General features: G+C 40.2%; 1 non-coding gene across 1 annotated transcript; it reads left to right on the top strand.

Moving 5' to 3' along the window:
• The first annotated feature begins 1,290 nt into the window (after nt 1-1,290).
• LOC112129140 (U6 spliceosomal RNA) lies at nt 1,291-1,397 on the top strand. Its single transcript, XR_002911566.1, has one exon. It is a non-coding gene; the product is annotated as a U6 spliceosomal RNA (small nuclear RNA).
• Nucleotides 1,398-18,395: the final 16,998 nt, after the last annotated feature.

Below are 18,395 nucleotides of genomic sequence, written 5' to 3' on the forward strand. Positions count from 1 at the left end.
CTTTTAAAAATAATTGCTGCTTTACAATATTATTTAATAAATATTTTTGTACCCCAAAGTCATAGAGATAATCTACTTTTTCATTTCTTCTAGAAGGTTAATTGTTTTAGCTTTCACATTTAGGTCCCAGGGCCATTGCAGATTATGTATTGCATATAGAGTGAATTGGAAAAAGCAAGGATAAAGGGGTCTTATTTGCCTATTAGAGTTGATGTATAAACAAAGACTTTAGTATATCATTTTTGCTCATTTACCAGGCAAACTTTCTTGAAATTAGAGGCATAAATAAAACTTGAAGCAAACCCAAATATTTCCCTTCAAGAACTCCAGTAGGTTCTCAAAGTGAGTATCTCAGAAAGACCCACCCTCAGCTCTGTCTGGGAAGAGGAATGCAACTGTTGTGAAACATAATCAGAGAAACCTACACTCCACCCCTTCTGTTTCACCTAAAGGAAAAACAAAAGAAAACAAAAACCATAGTCAATGTTGGATTCAGGGAAAAAAATTCAGAGTGTTGCAGTCAGTGAGAGGAATCGAAATCAGGCATAGAGAAGAAATCTATTTTACCAGAAGAGAGTAAGAAACATTTTATGAAGGCCACAGCCTTAAGTGCAGGCAAATCAAAAAAAGCCTGAGATTTACTCAGAATATTTTAGAATGTTACCCTCTTCTTCATATCTTATGATCACATCAAGGCAGCCCCAAAATAATAAATTACAGCTGAAACAGCTGCAAGATACAAACTAGTTGTAAGTGGTAGAACACAGGAAATCCCTTAAAATAAAAGAGGAGACAAAAACAAGGCCACTACATTTTTTTGAAGCCTTTGGTACTTACAACTTCAACAGATATTAAACAAATCACAACTCCTGGCCAGATTAACACAAATCCTCACATTTAAAATCCTAGTTACCTCAGTTCCTATTGGCTGATATAGTATGTTCAGCTTTGACTGCAAAAAGTCCATGCCCAAACACAATGAAAAACACAGACTACAGAAACAATTCAATAATCAGACTCAGACCGTGATAAGACAAAGATGTTAGAATTATCAGACAGAGAATTTAAGACAGCTATGGTTAATATGTTAATGTCCCTACTGAAAAAAGTAGACAACATTCAAGAACAGATAGTAATGTAAGCAGAGATAGAAACTTAAAAAGAAAAGGAAACGCTAGAAATACCAAACACCTTAATGGAAATTTTTAAAAAATCTCTTTGATAGACTTTTGACATAGCTGAGGAAAGGATCAATGAACTGGAAGATAATTAAATGAAACTTTAAAATTGGTGCTTGCTTCAGCAGGATATATATTAAAATTGGAAGGATACACAAAAGGGTAGCATGGCGCCTGCACAAGGATGTCAAGCAAATGTGTGAAGCATTCCATATTTTTCAAGTTGCATGAAAAAAGAAGACATCTTCTGTCTTCCAGAGATCCATTTTAAACATAACAACATTCATAGAATCAAAGTAAGGATCAATCACACAAACAGCAAAAAGGAGCAGAAGTCAGTATTATTATGTCAGATAATTTTTTTAAACTAACAACAGTAAAAAAGGACAAAGAAAGGCACTATATAATAAAAGGTTCAATTCAACAAGATGACTTAACTGTCATAAATATACATGAACCCAACATCGAAGAAATCCAGTGTTGCAGCCAGTGAGGGGAATCAGAATCAGTCATAGAGGAGAAGCCTATTTTACCAGAAGAGAGTAAGAAACATTTTATGAAGGCCACAGCCTTAAATGCAGGCAAATCAAAAAAGTCTTGAGTACTTGTTCACAGAACAAGTACTTCTAGGCCTAAAAAAAAAGGCCTAGTTCGCCATACAATAATAGTAGGAGACTTCAACACCCCACTGCCAGCATTAGACAGATTATTGAGGCAGAAACTAACAAAGAAATTCTGGATTTAAATTTGACACAACCAACTGGACCTAATAAACATCTATAGAACACTCCAGCCATCAAGCACAGAATATACATTATTCTCATCTGCACTTGGAACATATTCTAATATTGACCATATGCTCAGCCATAAAGCAAGTCTGAATAACTTTTTTAAAAATTGAAATCATACCAACGATACTTTCATGTCATAGTGAAATAAAAATATCTACACAATTACATGGAAATTAAATAACTTGCTCCTGAATGACTTTTGAGTAAACAGGGAAATTAAGGCCAAAATTTAAAAATTCTTTGACATAAATGAAAACAAAACACAACATAGCAAAATCTCTGAGATGCAGCCAAAGCAGTGTTAAGAAGAAAAGTTTATAGCGCTAAATGCCTAAATCAAAATGTTAGAAAGATCTAAAATTAATAATCTTAACATCACACCTAGAGGAACTAAAAAAGGAACAAACTAACCCCAAAGTTAGTAGAAAAAAAGAAATAACTAATCAGAGCAGAACTGAATGAAATCAAGACCCAAAAATCCATACAAAGGATCAACAAAACCAAAAACTTGTTCTTTGAAAGGATAAACAAGATCAATAGACCAGCAGCAAGATTAACAAAGAAGAAAAAAAGAGAAGATCCAAATAAGCACAATCAGAAACAACAAAGGTAACATTACACCAGATTCCACAGAAATACAAAAAAATCATCCGCAACTATTATAAATACCTCTGTGTACACAAACTAGAAAACCTATGGAAAATGGATAAATTCCTGGAAACATGCAACTTCCTAAGAGTGAATCACAAAGAAACTGAAACCTTGGACATATCAATAATGAGTTCTGAAACTGAATCAGTAATTCAAAACACACCAACAAAGAAAAGCCCTGGACCAGATGGATTCACAGCTCACTTTTACTAGACATAGAACGAAGAGTTAATACCATTCCTACTGAAACTATTCCAAAAAATTGAGGAAGAGGGACTCCTCCCTAAATCATTCTATGAAGCCAGCATCACTCTGATACCAAAATCTGGCAAAGACACAACAAAAACAACAACAAAAGAAAACTACAGCCCGATATCCTTGATGGAGATAGATTCAAAAATCCTCAACAAAATAGTAGCAAAATCAATCCAGCAGCACAGCAAAAAGTTAATTGACCAAGACCAAATTGACTTGATTTGCAGGATACAGGGCTTGTTCAACATGTGCAAATCAATAAATGTGATTCACTGCATAAACAGAATTAAAAATAAAACAATGTGATCATCTCAGCAGACACAGAAAAAGTTTTCTATAAAGCTAGTATCCTTCCATGACAAAAACCCTCAATAAACTAGACATCAGAGGGGACATACCTCAAAATTATAACTGCCATCTATGGCAAACCCACAACCAACATCATATTGAATGGGCAAAAGCTGGAAGCATTACCCTTGAGAACTGGAACAAGATAAGGATGCCCATTCTCACCACTCTTATTCAACATAGTACTGGAAGTCCTGGCCAGAGCAAGCAGGCAAGAGAAGTAAATAAAAGGCATCCAAATAGGAAAAGAGGAAGCCAAACTATCTCTCTTTGTTGGTAATATGATTCTATACCTAGAAAACCCTAAAGAGTCCCCCAAAAGGCTCCCAGAGCTGATAAGCAACTTCAGTAAAGTTTAAGGATACAAAATAAATATACAAAAACCAGTAGCGTTTCTGTATGCCAATGACATTCAAATTGAAAGCCAATTCAACAATTCAATCCTGGCTGGGCGCCGTTGCTCACGCCTGTAATACCAGCACTTTGGGAGGCCAAGGAGGGCGAATCACGAGGTCAGGACATCGAGACCATCCTGGCTAACACGGTGAAACCCCGTCTCCACTAAAAATACAAAAAATTAGCCAGGCGTGGTGGCGGGCACCTGTAGTCCCAGCTACTCAGGAGGCTGAGGCAGGAGAATGGCGTGAACCCGGGAGGCAGAACTTGCAGTGAGCCGAGATCGTGCCACTGCACTCCAGCCTGGGCAGCAGAGCAAGACTCTGTCTCAAAAAAAAAGAAAAGAAAAAAGAATTCAATCCTATTTACAATAGCCACACACAAACAAAACACCTTGGAATACATCTAACCAAGGAGGTAAAAGATATCTACAAGGATAAGTACAAAGCACTGCTGAAAGAAATCACAGATGACACAAACAAATGGAAAACATTCGATGCTCACAGTTCAGATGAGTTAGTATCTTTAACATGGCCATATGTCTCGAAGCACTCTACAGATTCAACACCATTCCTATCAAACTATCAACATCATTTTTACAGAAATAGAAAAAAAGGGTATTAGTCCATTTTCCCATTGCTGATAAGGAAATATCCAAGACTGGGCAACTTACAAAAGAAAGTTTTATTGGACTTACAGTTCCACATGGTTGGGGAGACCTCACAATCATGGTAGAAGGCAAGGAGAAACAAGTCACATCTTATGTGGATGGCAGCAGGCAAAAAGAGAGCTTGTACAGGGCAACTTCTGTTTTAAAAACCAACAGATCTCGTGAGACCCATTCACTATCATGACAACAGGGCAGGAAAGACCCGCCCCTATAATTTAGTCATGTCCCACCAGGTCCCTCCCACAACACGTGGGAATTATGGGAGCTACAAGATGATATTTGGGTGGGGACACGGAGCCAAACTATATCAAAAAGTATTCTAAAATTTACATGGAACCAAAAAAGAGCCCAAATAACCAAAGTAATCCTTCACAATAAGAACAAAGCTGGAGGCATCACATGGTCATACTTCAAGCTATATTACAAGGCTACTGTAACCAAAACAACATAGTACAGGTACACAAAGTGATACACAGACCAATGGAACTGGATAAAGAACCCAGGAATAAAGCTCCACATCTAATCATCTGTAATCATAATCATCTGATCTTCAACAAAGTCAACAATAACAAGCAATAGGTAAAGGATTCCCGATTTATTACATAGTGCTGGACTCACTGGCTAGCTGTATGCACAAGATCAAAACTGAACACCTTCCTTTAACTGTATACAAAAATCAACTCAAGATGGATTAAATAGTTAAATACAAGCCCTACAACATGAAAACCTTAGAAGAAAACCTACAAATACCATTCTGGACATTGTCCTTGGCAAATAATTTATGTCTGAATCCCCAAAAGGAATTGCAACAAAAATAAAAGTTGACAAGTGGCACCTAATTAAACTAAAGAGCTTCTGCTCAGTGAAAGAAACTATCAACAGAGTAAACAGACAACCTTCGAGAATGAGAGAAAATATTCACAAACTATGACTCCAACAAAGGTCTAATATCCAGAATTTAAAACGAACTTAAATCAACAAGCATAAAACAAACAAATCCATTAAAATGTAGGCAGAGAACATGAACAGACGCTTCTTAAAAGAAAACATACAAATGGCCAACAAACATATGAAAAATGCTCAACATGACTAATTAGAGAAATGAAATCAATATCACAATGAGATATCATCTCACATTGGTTAGAATGGCTATTATTAAAAAGTAAAAAAAAAAAGCACCACATGCTTTGTGAGGTTCCAGAGAAAAGGGTACACTCATACACTGTTGGTGGGAATGCTTATTAGGTCAGCCACTGTGGAAAGCAATGTGGCAATTTCTCAAAGAACTTAAAACAGGATGACTCAGTAATTCCATTACTTGGTATATACCCAAAAGAAAATAAATCATTTCACCAAAAAGACACATGTACTTGTATGTTCATCACAGCACTGTTCACAATACCAAAGACATGGAATTAACCTAAATGCCCATCTAGGTGGACTGGATAAAGAAAATGTAGTACATATACACCATGGTACATATGCAGCCATAAAAAAGAATTAACTCACGTCCTTTGCAACAACATGTGTAGAGCTGGAGGCCATTATCCTAAGCAAATTAGCACAAGAAGAGAAAACCAAATACCTTGTGTTCTCACTTATAAGTAGCAGCTAAACACTGAGTACACATGGACATAAAAATAGGAACAGTAGACACTGGAGACTATTAAGAGGGAAAGGGTGAGAAGGAGGCAAAGGCCGAAAAAATACATTATCAGGTTCCTATACTCACTACCTGGGTGACAGAATCATTCATACACCAAACCTCAGTGATATGCAATTTACCCATGTAAAAACCTGCACATGTACCCCCTGAACCTAAAAAAAAAGTTGAAAATAAAAAGGAAACCTTACAAGTGAAATGTAAAGAGGATAAAAGGAATGAAAACAAAATCCAAAAACAGAAATGACATCCAAGAACTGTGTGATAGTATTAAAAGGTTTGAATACTAATAATTGGAATACTGGAAAGATAAGAAAAAAAGGATGGAGCACAATAAGTACTTGAAATAATAATGGCCAAGAACTTCCAAAATTAATAAAAGATTCCTCCCCAAAACCCGCAGATTCAAGGAGCTCAAAAGTACCAAAAAAGATAAACACTTAAAACACACATATACACACACACACACAAGTACACACACACACAGACACACACACACACACACCCCTATTGAAACGTCAGAAAATCAAAGAAAAATAGAGAATCTCTTTTTTTAAAAAGCGAGAGGGGAAAAATCTTACCTATAAAAAAACAAGGATAAGAATTACAGTGAAAAACAACCCAAAATATGATTATTGGAAAGTATCTAGCTAGGAGAGCCAATAAAACAGAATAAACAAATAATATCAGAAAATAAAAGAGGAGTCACTATTGATCTTATGAGTATTAACAGGATAATAAGAGCATACTGTGAAAAATTCTATGTCCACAAATATGATAACTTCGATAAAATAATTACTTAAAAATCACAAGTATGAAAACTCACACATGGAAAAATATATTAACCTGAGTAGCCCCACATGTATTAAAAATTGTCTTAATAATTAAAACCTTTTTAATAAAGAAAGCACAAGGAATAGATGGTTTTAGTTGTGAATTCTTCAAGTAGGAAATAGTTCCACATTTTCACAATATATTTCCCAAAATAGCAGCAGTGGGAGAACATATCAGCTCATTTTATGAGACCAGCATTGCCCTAATACCAAAATCAGACAAATATATTACAAGAAAAGAAAACTAAAGTCAAATATATTCAAAATACCTTAACATAGTATAATCCACCAATATCCAGTAAAATGACAGTATATTATTATCAGGGATATTAGTGCCAGGAATGCAAGGCTGGTTCAAATTTTGTGAATCAGTTTAGGTAATTCATCATATTAACAGACTGAAAAAGAAGAAAAAAAATATGACCATATAAATCGAAGCAGAAAAATCATTTGAAAATAATTATTACCCATTCAAATAAAAAATCTCAAAAAAATAGGAATAGATGGCAGCTTCTTTAGCTTAATAAAGGATATATATGGGAAAATAGTTAACATTATAGTGGTGAGAGACTAAATGGATTCCTCCTGTGATCAGGAACAAGGAATGGATGTCCTCTCTTATAAATCTTAATTGACAATGTACTCAAAGTCCTGACTAATGTAGTAAGAAAAAAATCATATACAAAGAAAGATATTTTTATTTACAGATGACATGATTTTCTTTTTCTCCCCATACTAACCACTAAACTAAAAAGAGGACATGATTTTCTACATAGAAATTTTCTAAGCATTTACAATAAAGTTCCTGGAACTAATAAGCAAATATAACAAGGTCACAGGATACAGGTGCTTTCCTACAAATAAAATATTAACTATTGGAACTTGAAATATAAAAAAATAGTATTTACAATAGCACACAAAAATGAAGTACTTATATATGTTTACAGGATCTCTATGCATAAAACTACAAAACACTGATGAAAGAAATCAAGATCTAACTAAAGGGAAAGATAGTCACTATTCATGGGTTAATAGGCTCAGTATTGCTAAAATATAGATTCTTCCTTACTGGACCAACAGACTCAATGAAATCCCAATCAAAATCCCAGGAAGCCATCTTGTAGATATCAGCAACATATTCTAAAATTCCTATAAAAACACAAAGTACTTAAAATAGCCAACACAACACTGAAGAAGAAAAGCAGAATTGGAGGACTCATACTAGCAAATCTAAAACTTAACATGAAGATAGAACAATCCAGACAGTGTGATATTGTTGAAAAAAATAGTCATAGATCAATGGAACAGAATGGAGAGACCAGAAAGAGACCCTCACAGTCAATTGATTTTTGACAAAGTCACACAGACAATCCAAAGGAGAAGGAACAGTGGTTTTTTGTTGTTTGTTTGTTTGTTTGTTTTAACAAATAGTGTTGGGACAATTGGATATTCATATGCTAAAATATGAACCTAGACAATGGCCAGGCGCGGTGGCTCATGCCTGTAATCCCAGCATTTGGAAGGCTGAGGCAGATGGTTCTCTTGAGGTCAGGAGTTCAAGACCAGCCTGAGCAACATGGTGAAATCCTGTCTCCACTTAAAATACAAAATTAGCTGGGTGTGGGGGCACATGCCTGTAATCTCAGCTGCTTGAGAGGATGAGGCAGAAGAATCGCTTGAACTCAGGAGGCGGAGGTTGCAGTGAGCCAAGATCGTGCCACTGCACTCCAGCCTGGGCAACAAAAGCGAAACTGTATCTCAAAAATAAATTAAATAATCAATTAATTAAAATAAAATATGGTCCTAGACAAAAACTTCATCCTTTCACAAAGATTACCTCAAAATGTATCATAGACCTAAATGTAAATTGCAAAGCTATAAAAATTCTAGAATAATGCTGTGATGGTTAATATTGAGTGTGAATTTGATTGGATTGAAGGATGTAAACTATTGTTCCTGGGTCTGTCTGTGAGGGTGTTGCCAAAGGACATTGACATTTGAGTCAATGGACTCGGAGAGGCAGACTCACCCTCAATGTGGGTGGGCACCATCTAATCAGCTGCCAGTGTGGCTAGGATAAAAGCAGGAAGAGGAACGTGGAAGGACTTGACTGGCTTAATCTTTGGGACCACATTCTTCTCCCGTGCTGAATGCTTCCTGCCCTTGAACATCAGACTCGTCAGCTTTTGGACTCTTGGACCTTCGACTAGAGACTGAAGGCTGCACTGCTGGCTTCCACACATTTGAGGTTTTGGGACTCACACTGGCTTCCTTTCTCCACAGCTTGCAGAGGGCCTACTGTGGGACTTCATGTTGTGATTGTGCAAGTCAATACTACTTAATAAACTTCGCTTTATATATACATCTGTTCTATTAGTTCTGTCCCCCTAGAGAACCCTCACTAATACAGATTTGTAAGAGGAAATCAATGCCACTTAGGATTTGGCAATACATTTTTAAATACAACATCAAAAGCATACTCCATAAAATTAAAAAATGATAAATTAGATTTTATTAAAATTATTATTAAAAATGTGAAAAAAGTGTCAAGAAAAGTAAAGTCACAGCCTAGCAGAAATATTGCAAAACACATATCAGATAAAATACTTATACCCAAAATAGGAGGCCAGGCTTGGTTCAAACCTACAATCCAAGCAATTTGGGAGACTGAGGCAGGAGAATCACTCAAGACCAGGAGTTCAAGACCAGCATGGGCAATATGCAAAACCCCTGTTTCTAAAAAAATAAATAAATAATCTACGTGTGTTGGTGTGCACCTGTTGGAAAAAAGAAAAAAAAGCAAAGATCTCTTAAAATTCAACAAAAGAGATCAAATATAGTATTCCTCCTTTATCCAAATGGAGTATGTTCCAATACCACTAGTGGTTGCCTGAAACTCCAGAAAGTACCAAATCCTATATATATAAATACTACGTAGAATGTCTTTCTTTCTTTCTTCACAATTTCATGGATTTAAGACTCATCCTTAGTGTAGATGTTGGCAACCTCAACATATTTTTTTCTTTCCTTGTTGTCAAGAACTATTACCTCGTTTCTTAAATGAAGCATTTTAGACTTCTCTTTGGCATATCAGAATTGTCAGCATCACTCTTGTGCCTTGCAGCCATTATTAAAACCCCCTTTGCAAAAAAAAAAACAGTGAGAAAATTATAACAGTGAAAGAGATCTGACCTAACCAATTGTGTCTTGTTTCTAACCTCCAAACTGCCCTTGTCCATTGTATTAGTCAATTTTCATGCTGCTGATAAAGACATACTCAAGACTGGGAAGAAAAAGAGGCTTAATTGGACTTACAGTTCTACATGGCTAGGGAGGTGTCAGAATCATGGCAGGAGAAGAAAGGCACTTCTTACATGGTGGTGGCAGGAGAAAATGAGGAAGAAGCAAAAACAGAAACCCCTGATAAGTCCACCAGATCTCAAGAGACTTATTCACTATCATGAGACTAGCATGGGAAAGACTGGCCCCCATGATTTGGTGACCTCCCCTGGGTCCCTCCCACAATACGGGGGAAATCTGGGAGACACAATTCAAGTTGAGATTTGGGTGAGGACACAGCCAAACCTTATCATTCCAACCCCTGGCCCCTCCAAATCTCACGTCCTCACATTTCAAAGTCAATCATGCCTTCCCAACAGTCCCCCAAGTCTTAACTCATTTCAGCATTAACCCAAAAGTCCACAGTCCTAAGTTTCATCTGAGACAAGGCAAATCCCTTCTGCCTGTGAGCCTGTAAAATCAAAAGCAAGTTAGTCACTTCCAAGATACAATGGGGGTTACAGGTATTGGGTAAATACAGACATTCCAAATGGGAGAGATTGGCCAAACAAAGGAGTTACAGGGTCTTTGTTGCAAGTCTGAAATCCAGTGGGGCAGTCAAATATGAAAGCTCCACAATGATCTCTTTTGACTCCAGATCTTACATCCAGGTCACACTGATGCAAGAGGTGGGTTCCCATGGTCTTGGGAAGCTCTGCCCCTGTGGCTTTGCAGGGTACAGCCTCCCTCCTGGCTGCTTTCACAGGCTGGCATTGAGTGTGTAGCTCTTCCAGGTGCACAGTGCAAACTGTTGGTGGATCTATCATTCTGGGGTCTGGAGGATGGTGGCCCTCTTCTCACAGCTCCACTAGGCAATGTCCAAGTAGGGATTCTGTGTGGGGGCTCCCACCCTACATTTCCCTTCCACACTGCCCTAGCAGAAGTTTTCCATGAGGGCCTCACCCCTGCAGCAAACTTTTGCCTGGGCATCCAGCCATTTCCATACATCTTCTGAAATCTAGGTGGAGGTTCCCAAACCTCAGTTCTTGACTTCTGTGCACCCACAGGCTCAATACCATGTGGAAACTGACAAGGCTTGGGGCTTCCACCCTCTGAAGCCACAGTCTGAGCTGTATATTGGCCCCTTTCAGCCATGGCTGGAGTGGCTGGGACACAGGGCACCAAGTCGCTAGGCTGCACACAGCACGGAAGTCCCTAGGTTTCCCTGGGCCCAGCCTGCAAAACCACTTTTTCCTCCTAGGCCTCCAGGCCTGTGATGGGAGGGGCTGCCATGAGGGTCTCTGGCATGGCATGGGGCCATTTTCCCCATGGTCTTGGGGATTAACATTAGGCTCCTTGTTACTTATGCAAATTTCTGCAGTCTGCTTGAATTTCACCCCAGAAAATGGGTTTTCCTTTTCAATCACATAGTCAGGCTGCAGATTTTCCAAACTTTTATGCTCTGCTTCCCTTATAAAACCTCATCTCTTTAACAGTACCCAAGTGACATCTTGAATGCTTTGCTGCTTAGAAATTTCTTCTGCCAGATACCATAAATCATCTCTGTCAAATTCAAAGTTCCACAAATCTCTAGGGCAGGGGCAAAGTGCTGCCAATCTCTTTGCTAAAACATAACAACAGTTAAATTTGCTCCATTTCCCAACAAGTTCCTCATCTCCATCTGAGACCACCTCAGCTGGATCTTATTGTTGATATCACTATCAGCATTTTGGGCAAAGCCATTCAACAAGTCTCTATAGGTTCCAAACTTTTCCACATTTTCCTCTCTTCTTCTGAGTCCTCCAAACTGTTCCAACCTCTGCATGTTACCCAGTTCCAAAGTCACCTTCACATCTTTGGGTATCTTTTCAGCAACACCCCACTCTACTGGTACCAATTTACTGTATTAGTCCGTCTTCATGCTGCTGATAAAGATGTACCCAAGACTGGGAAGAAAAAGAGGTTTAATTGGACTTACAATTCCACATTGCTGGGGACGTCTCAGAATCATGGCATGAGGTGAAAGGTACTTTTTTTTTTTTCTTTGAGATGGAGTCTCGCCCTGTCGCCCAGGCTGGAGTGCAGTGGTACCATCTCAGCTCACTGCAAGCTCCACCTCTTGGGTTCATGCCATTCTCCTGCCTCAGCCTCCTGAGTAGCTGGGACTACAGGTGCCTGCCACCACGCTCAGCTAATTTTTTGTATTTTTAGTAGAGACAGGGTTTCACTGTGTTAGCCAGGATGGTCTTGATCTCCTGACCTCATGATCCACCCACCTCAGCCTCCCAAAGTGCTGGGATTATAGGCATGAGCCACCACTCTTGGCCTGAAAGGCACTTCTTACAAGGTGGCAGCAAGAGAAAATGAGGAAGAAGCAAAAGCAGAAACCCTTGATAAACCCATCAGATCTTGTGATACTTATTCACTATCACGAGAATAGCATAGGAAAGACTGGCCCCCATGATTCAATTACTTCCCCTGGATCCTTCCCACAACATGTGGGAATTCTGAAAGATACAATTCAAGTTGAGATTTCAGTGGGGCACAGCCAGATCATATCACCCATTCTTGGGCATGCACCAAACTAACTTTAGGAGGAACTTCATTCATAGTGTAACTTTGAAACAAAGACGATAGCAGCCCTTTCCTGAAATAAACCCCTTCCTTGCCTGGGGACCAGACTGCCTTTGTAAAACTAACAAATTGGGCACAAGATTAGAAATTATGGTTTAGGAGTCATGCAGCCAGAGGCCACAAGAATCCTAACCTCCCCAGTTGCTACTAGGAATAGCATTTTTATTATAAAACCTAAGATTGGTGCTCCAGAATCAGACCTTGCACTCTCATTCACCAGCTGGTGCCACCAAGATCAGCCATCTGATTCAACCAGTTCTGCAATCCCACTCACAAACAGAAGACAGCAAAAAGAACCCAGTTCCACCCCTATGATTTCCCCTCTGACCCGACCAATCTGACCCATTCCCTGCCCTCCACTGACCTGCCAAATTATCCTTGAAAAATCCCAGTCTCCAAATTATGTGGGAGACTGATTTGAGTAATAAAACTCCTGTCTCCTATTTAGCCAAGTCTATGTGAATTAAACTCTTTCTGTATTGAAATTTTCCTGTCTTGATAAATCTGCTGTCTCTGTTGCAATTCCCCTCTATCTGGGCAGTGGACAAGGATAACCCATTGGGAGGTTACATTATTAAGTAAAATAAGGGTCAGTTGAACACAAACACTGTAATATCATGACAGTGGGTCTGATTAACTGAGATGACAACTAAGTGACTAAAGGGCAAGTAACACGGACAACAAGGAAACACTGGGCAAAGGGATGATTCAATTCCTGAGTGGGACAGATTGAGATGGCTTGAGATTTCATCATGCTACTTAGAATGGCGTGCAATTTAAAACTTATGAATTGTTTATTTCTGGAAGTTTCCATTTAACGTATTTGGACTGTGGAAAGCAAGATGGTGGATAAAGGAGGACATTTGTAAATCAAGTTAAAGATAGGCAAAACATTGAACAGACACTTTCTCAAAAAATATGCAATTGGAATGAAAAGCATAAAAAGATGCTACACAGCATTTGCCATTAGGAAGTGCAAATTAAAACAAGTTACTACTACATTTATGGCAATGGCTAAGTTCCAAAAAAACGACCATACCATTTGATGAGAGGATGCAGAGCAACAGGGACTCTCATTCATTTTTGGCAGGAATGCAAAATGGCACAACCACTTCAGAAGACAATTTGGCAGCCTCTCACAAAGCTAAACATAGCATTACCATATGATCCAGCAATCACACTCCTAGGTATTTAGCCAACTGTTTTGAAAACTGAAGTCCACACACACATTCTGCACATGAATGGTAACATATGCTTTGCTCCTACTCGAGAAAAACTGTCAGCAACCAAGATGTCCTTCAGTAGGTGAATGAATGCACTGTGGTACATCCACATAATGGAATACTATTCAGCAATCAAATGAAACGGGCTATCAAGGCCTGCAAAAACATGGAGGAAGTTTAAATGTGTATTACTAAGGGAAAGACGCCACTCTGAAAACATTACGTACTGCACAATCCAATTTATATAACATTCTGGAAAAGGCAAAATGATAGAGACTCAATGGTTGCCAGGGATTTTGGGACATGGAGGGTTGAATAGGTAAGTGCAGAGGATTTCTTTTGAGGGTAGTTAAAGGATCCTGTGTGATAATTGTCATAATGGATACGTGGCACTTTCCATTTGTCAAAACCCATAGACCAATAATACCACACCACCCTTCCAACCCCACATTCACAGTCAACAGCAATGACTGCAGGAAAGCCTGTCCTGCCCCGTGAGCATTTTGTGATTTGAGAGAGATTACCCCCAGAACAGAGGCAGTGGATTCATTCTCGAGTGCTCACACTCTACCCCAAAAGCTTCCATTCAGTTGCCACCACCATTATTTCCAAAAGGGAAACTTGCAGATTCCCCTTTATTGAGGCCCAAGGTAAACATGTAGATTTCTGTAGTTGCTCAGCCTCCCACCACTGCTCCAGGCTGGCAAGGCTCGGGGGTCTCAGAGGGTTAACCAAGGGGAGGGTCCCCAGGAAGCAGTGTTCAGCCTTATCTGCACCCCACACCCTCGAGCCTTTAATTACGCCTTGTGAAACATCACTTTACCTTTTATTCCACATCATAATTCCCAAATGATCAGGGTATTTTATTTTACATCTAAATTTGGGATACTCATAGCCCATCTCAAAATCCCAGCCCGCCAGTTACGTCAACAGGAAAGCGCACGCAAGAGCTGCGCAATTCTGGTGAAGTGTTTACATCTGCAGCAATAAGTGAGAAATGGTTTATTAATAATCATGGCGTCATTGAGAGGGAGGGAGAAGCCGGGGGATAAAGACAAACGCACAACCTCCTCCGCTCTTCTCCAAACCACCCTACCACCAAGTTCCTAGTGCTGACGCAGGAGCACAAAGACCCTGCAATGCAGTAAGAGGAGTGCGCATGCTCCCAGAGGACCCCTCCCAGGACCCAGACGCAAGCCCCCCCACCCTCCCCCTTGGCTGCTATGGACACAAGCGACTCACGAAGAGCTTTGTTCTCAAAAACACAGCATTTTTACTCATGGGCCTGAAATCAGCTTTTACTCAAGAATCCCAATTTCAAACATTCAAGCCTTACTACATTGAAAAATATAGCAAATGTCTAACAAAACTGTCCCTTCCAGCAGATTGTAATCAACTTTGTCATCAAAAGGACAAAAAATAAAAACCTGCACAGATATGGCACAGGGCAGACCCAAACTTCAGCTATTGTGGGCTCTCCTTGGATGATCATGTAGAATATCATCAGTACCCTGTACCAGCCCTGAGCTAGGCATGCTTCTGGGGTCAGAAAGTTAATGTGGGCAAAAGGCTTTCATTGAGCACAATTTGCATTTCTGACATTAGGGCCTCCTAAGGCTATGTTTTTTCTTTTCTTTATTTTTTATTTTACTTTTTGAGCTGTTATTGAAGTCACCCTTGACTCTATCAAGTTCTTAACTCACCTCTTGTCGAATTCCATCTGCTTTTTAATTCCACATCTTAAACCACAGATGATCAGGACTTCTCCATTCATCCACACCTGAATCGAAGGCCCCAATATTCCATCCCAAATGTCCACACCCACAGTTGTATTTGGATGGGGAGCAGATAGGCATAAAGGCAATTTATTTGGAGGCACTGAAGGCTGCCTTTATAGGAACAGAACAGAAAATGGCTGATGAACGGCTGTCAGCCCACAGGAGAGGATGTCAGGTTAGAAGGGTCGGCAGCGCATTAGCCCTCTGTTTCTCCCTGCTATTCCCACCCCTGCTTCTGCTGTGACCCTAAAAGAGACACAAGCACAATGAAGAACTTGCCAGGCATCAAAGAAGAGAGTGCAAGGCCGGAAGCCCCCTCCTCTCAACGGGAGGGCTCACGGCTTGCCCCTCCCTCCCTCCTGCACACTCCCCCTCCCAGCTGTTGGTCCACACATTTTTTTGCAGAAACAAAGCTCTCACAGACACAGACCTGCACACCAGGTTTCCCGAGAATCCCCCCAATCTCAAACAGTCTGCTCTGAGTCTTGTTAAACAGTGAAGACATCACGTCCGAAGTGCACCCCTGCCAGTGAGTGGCAACAGAATATTGGGTTTGGGAGATGTGGGACAACGAATGTGTCTGTCAGTATTGCAGAAATCTTGATTGAGCTACCTGAGGCTTTATTGATTTATTCATTCAGTCTTGACAGAAACTTAGCTCTCCTTCACACTCTTAATTCACATTGTCCGGCCCCAGCTTCCTGTGATTTCCTGTCTGAAACCAGAGGCTCTCAGAGTTTTTGTGAACCTTTTGTTCTACACATGAACCAGAGATCTCTTTAGAACTTTCTGCAGCAAATTAGCAAATCAAGGCAACTTAAGTGAAGGCAATTTAAGTCTGAACAGTTAAAGAATATAAAATAGATGATTAGGGCTCTTGAGCCCAAAGAGAAGAATAGGCTGCAAGGGTTAGAATAGAGAAGTAGCACAGCCAGCATCTCCCCAGCCCCCAACCACTCCCCTCCCCCAGCCTCTCTATGAATGAGGAAGAGAACAGAGGCACAAAGAGGACCCCTCGGTATACAAAGCCCACTGTGGAGACCCCTCGATGCACAAAGAGGGCATCCTTTTTTCTGTCTTCCCCACACTGCACTCCGTGCTGCCTCTCACGTACAACCTCCTCAATGCCCAGCCCGGACACCACATTATCTGAAGGGCCTTAATTTCAAGAGCTCTGCAGTAGTTTTATCTATGCGGGATGTCTTCCGAATCCCATGCAATAATTTTCTCTAGGACTTGAGTGTGAAATGAAAGCTATTAGGGAAATAATAGACGATTATGAAATGGAAGCAATTTTTCCAAACCGACAGTTATTCTTTTCAATTTCTGATACCACTTCAGCCCTCTGAGCCATCACTACGCAGGTTGTCTAATTAAAACTTCCTTTCCTCTTTTTGCATTGTCTCTAACATATCTCCTACCTGGTGCCCAATTAATCTGCTCTGGTGCACAGTACCCACAAATATCTGTAGGTATCAACCAGAGAAACCCAATAAGTCAATAATGTGAGGCCACAATCAGGCTGTTCTGTGGAGACACCATACAATTTGCCCATCACAACCCTAAACTCAGAGGGAAAGAAAAAGGGGAAGATCAGGGAGGGTTTAAAAAAAAGACAAAAACACACAAGCCAACATCCCCCCATCTCTCTGCGCCCCATCCCTTCTTCTGAGAGAAGAGAGCTGAGAGACAAAGGGGTGGCCAGTGCTCCTAGAAGAATCTCCTGAGGGCAGAGGGTCCCCTTTTGTCCCTCTCTCCTCCCCTACATTCTCCTTCCCAGCTCTTTGACACTAGCTGGCTTTGTCTTCTGGAATAAAGCCTGTACAAAATGAGCTATTATACCAGATTCCCCTCAGACGACCCCAGCCCTCATTTCAAACGCTGTTGCCTTGCACCTGGGCCACAGGACTGAACATTAGTGCTGCATCCTTTCCCAGCACTTCAGGAATAAATAGTGCATGCAGGAGACCAAAGCATAAATGTAGGAGGCTAAGGCATTGCTACCTGTTTTCTTCTTGCAGGCTTTATGATACCTTATCACTCTGTCAAGCTCTGAACCCACTCCTTGTCAAATCCCTGCAACCTTTCCATTCTGTGTAAAATAACACACACAATGAGGGCTTAATCTTTCCCTGTACACCTATACCAGGGACCTTACTTGTCTACTCCAAATTCTAAGGACCTGCAGTTACTTGCAGGAGGATTAGTGAGATGAAAGAATGAGGTAATTCTTGAGCAGTAAGCCTTGGGCTGGACTCATCAATAAAATACCAAAAAGCAGCTCATCCAATGCAGGGAGCTCAGACACAGGGAGAGGAAGGCAGGTAGAGACAGGCACAGTCCATCAAGCACCTCTGCTGCTGCAATCCCAGGCGCTTTGGGGAGAGCAACCTGAAGGAAACAGTTGCATAGAGCAGCACAAGGAGGCGCCAGGAATCCTCCTCCATTACACAGGGATAAAGACTGGCCATTTGCTTCCACAAGCCCCGCCAAAGGTACAACACCATGCAGTTCCCTGTGGAGAAAAATTCCGCTGTTGAGCAGAATTGAGCCATTAATGCAAAGCCATGCTTATGTTTAATTTCCAACCATTAACTGTGTGTCTCCAAAATCTCAGTTCCAAGCAACCCGATTTCCAACCTCCACTTCCCACTCATGTGCCCGAGAAAATCAGTGTAAGCAATACTTTGATACCT

This window comes from Pongo abelii, chromosome 16, assembly GCF_028885655.2.
Source record: "Pongo abelii isolate AG06213 chromosome 16, NHGRI_mPonAbe1-v2.0_pri, whole genome shotgun sequence".
In the NCBI taxonomy this organism is placed as follows: Eukaryota; Metazoa; Chordata; class Mammalia; order Primates; family Hominidae; genus Pongo; species Pongo abelii.